The sequence below is a fragment of the Vombatus ursinus genome, unplaced genomic scaffold, assembly GCF_900497805.2.
Source record: "Vombatus ursinus unplaced genomic scaffold, bare-nosed wombat genome assembly UNPS02014791.1, whole genome shotgun sequence".
Classification (NCBI taxonomy): Eukaryota; Metazoa; Chordata; class Mammalia; order Diprotodontia; family Vombatidae; genus Vombatus; species Vombatus ursinus.
In genome coordinates this window covers 64,132,918-64,136,639 of record NW_020954569.1, presented here as the reverse complement: position 1 = coordinate 64,136,639, position 3,722 = coordinate 64,132,918, and positions in this window count along the sequence as shown.

The window sequence follows — 3,722 nt, the reverse complement described above, 5'->3', positions numbered from 1 at the left end:
TTGTCACTTACTAGCTGTGTGACCCTGGGCAAGTCACTTAACCCCAACTGCCTAAAAACTTAAAAAAAAAAGAAGAAAAAATAAAGGCAATTGATGTCAAATGAGATAATTCAATTTGTCTAGAGTGACCTACATCTGGCTTATCAAACAAGAATATGATACATTTATTAGAAACAACCAGTGGGACCCTGTCTCATATTTATAGATGTTAGAGTTGAAAAATCAGTCTTCTGTTAGGCTTGGTCTTGGTCAAGTCCATTTGTGCTATTGGGACAGCTGAATGAAATCCCTCTCTCCGGTGGCCAGTCATAAGTCTAGTTGAAGCCTAGTTATCTGAACCAAACCAAGGGGTAATTCCTTGCCTCATGGCGAGAAACGTTTATTACCTGAAAAATACTGAAGAAGAAAGTCCTTTGAGTACTGAATTTATAACCCTAAGACTTTGACAGAAACTTCCTAAGTCTTCTACTATAGGTTCCTTGAATATGTATATTAAATGCCATTATACTTACTTTAAAAAACTGGAAGTTTATGGTGGGATGTTGGATTATACAAATGTGCTTCATCAACCTCTCCACCCCAAGCAAAATGCCATTCTCTCTATTGTACGTTGTGGGCACTGTCCATAAGTTAGATAATGCCCATCATTAATCAACAATTTGGCAGATTGTGTTTATGAAGAAGTTAACAGTTTTCAAACTAAAGGTTTCTTTAATTATCTTCATTAGTGGGCAAAATGATTTTTTTTAATATGGCAAATGCTAAAATGTCAATGTGTTTACCCTTTTACTCTTGAGGTAAATCACAGACCATTAAACCTTAGAACAGAAAGAGACCTCAGAAATCATCAGGCCAACCTGTATCTGATCAGAGATTCTTCCTACAACACCCCTAGTAAGTAGTAATTTAGCTTCTGCTTGAAGTGACCTCCAGTGATAAAGAATTTCCATCCTCCTAAGACAGCCCATTTTACTTTTGGACAATTTTAATTATTAGGAAAATTTTCCTTACTTTCAGCTGAAATCTGTCCCTCTTTAATTTCTGTCCATTACTCAGAGTGCTGTCCAAGCAAAACAAGTCTTATCCCTATGCCAAATGATAGCCCTTTAAGTAGTTTTAAATAGTAATCATGTCCCCAGTAAGTCTCCTTTTCTCTGGGTAAATAGCTTCAGTTCTCTGGACAGTTTCTTATATTGCAAGCATTCAATTTCTTTCACCACACTGATCTCCTTTTCTCTGGACCTAGTCCAGCTTATCAATATCCTTCCTATAGTAAGTCTCTTAGAATTGAAGACAGTACTCCAGATGTGTCAGTATAGTGAGACTGTGATCTCTTTCATTCTGGACACTATGCTTCCATAAATACAATCCAAAGCAGCATTAGCTTTTTGAGGTACCGAAACATCTTGATGGTTAATATTGAGTTTGCAGCTCACTAAAATCCCCAGGTCTTCTTCAATGTTTATTTTCTCAAAAAAAGCACTAGGATGTGTTGAGCATTGAGGAGAACAAAGAATAGATAAAGAAATTATTAGGAACATCAGCAGAGGTATAATCTAATATTTTGCTTATTTTTGCAGGACATTAACCTGTATCTAAGGTCTTATAGGTAAAAATTCAAATCATGGCTAATGTTGACCTCAATCTTTTTTATTGGAAAGTCAAACCTTTTTTGGAATTGCACAGCAATTCTGTGCTTAATATTAATTATATAGTGTTTAAAATATTTTTCCTTATTTAAAAAAAGTCCAGTCATGGATCAGTATTATCTAAATTACCTGGATAATATTGACATTGGCTCAGCTTCCCATTAATTCAGATTTGTTGGCTTCAAGGTCAGTATCAAATAAAGAAGTCTGAGTTTGTTAATGTTTTTCAAGTAATGTGGTTTTACTACTTTTCAGTACATATGGTATACTGAACTAGTCTGTTAATCACAGTAGTCTGTTAGAAATGGTTAATTGAATAGAGAAGAATCATTTGCAATTAATTAGCATATTTTATTACAAGAGATACTACCAAAGTATTTGAAAATAGTTTAGTGTTTACATTATTTTATTTGCTTTGCAAAACATTTCTTCATAGATAGTGCATGTGTAAATTCTGCCTTGTCTGAATTGTTTTAAAGGCCTGTTTACTGGGGAGTCCAGATAATGAAGCTTCATGCCAGATTTCCGGCCCCTCACATTCAGAGACTCCTGAACTGCTGGAAAAAGGAGTTGGGGTTGGTTTAAACTCCTCAGCCTTGAAGATTTTTTTTCTCACCACTACTGTGAGTTTGAGATTACTTTTGAGTTGAATAGATGGGTTAATTCTAAAGCTGCAGTGAGTATCTCACAGGCACTCGAGAAATATCTTAAGAGAAATCAAGCAGGAACATAGCTGGCACGTGACTCGAGAGAATGGAGAGGTTTCGGAGTCTGGGCTTCGGAAGCAGCAGTGCCCAGGATGCTGATGAAAAGATCAGGAGCTAGTTCGAAACTTAGAATGTAACAAAAATAAGTTTAATTTAATTAAAAATATATCGGGGAGAAGGACGTCTTTCAGAGGTGGTTCATTCGTGCTGCATTTCTATGTTGTTGTTTTCTTCTTCTCTCCTGAGGGTAAAAAAAAAAATCTTTCAAATTAGCTTGTCATAGCTTTCTAGAGATGGTGGTGAGGAGATGAAAGAGTCCATAGTAGTTTGGGTAGGTAAGACAAGGTCCCACTTTTTTGAACTACAAACTGAACTTCAATTAGAAGCTAAGACCTGGAGTTTGGGGGCCTTGGGCGAAGGTGGGGAGACTCGTGAACTTCTTTCTTTTGAAAAAGTTTGGAAAGCTAGCAGAGGAGGTCTGCCTACCAGCCTACGGCCGGGGGAGCCCGTCCAGTGATAAATCAGCCTGCAGGAGCCAAGCGCTCTCTCCGTCCTTGAAGAGCAGCCCAGTTGACCTTGCTCCTGCTTACTCCTGAGAAATCACCAGGAAAGCTGAGAAAACAGAGAGTGTGGTGACTAAACACCCTTCCTGCCGCATGTAAATGCAGCCAGGCTGGGAGCTGGTCTCCACTCCTCCCCTCCTCTCAATCGGGCTTTTCATTCCTAGATTCAACCGGCATTTTCTGCTCTTTCCTCCCTCCCCCACTTACAAACAGCTTTTCATGAACCAGATTGCCACTGTTTTTTCCCCCTCCTTTTCCCTTCCCTCATCCCCTCCACCCCTTTCTCGTCCCCTCCTCTTTTCCCTGCAGGACTGAATCAAAATCTTCCTGATCACTACCTACTTGTTTGATCATAGCACATCCCGGTCACGTCTCCCAGCGAGCCCTGACTGCCAGCATCACTGAGCAGAAGCAGAGGAGGGCAGAGGACGTTGGGGAGCCGGGGAAGGGGGTGGGATTCCCAGGCCTTCTCATTGGCTGCTTCCCCCACCCCCCACTTGATGTGTTGTCTCTCAGATCTGGGCATCTGGAATCTCGCTATGGAATGGAAATAGGGAGCTTGTCCGGCAAGAGGGGCAGAGGGACGTGGGAGGAAGGCTGAGAGTCTGCGCGGCCCCGGCAAACCCAGGACGGCGTTACACCGCTGGCTCCCCGGAGCCGGGCACGAATGGTTTTGGATGATACCCACGATCAAGGTGCTTAGAAAGTTTACCCCACCGAGAGTGCCGTGCTTCGTCTGACAGCCCCAGGGAGCCGAGAGGAGGAGGAGGAGGAGGAGGAGGAGGAGGAGGAGGAGGAGGAGG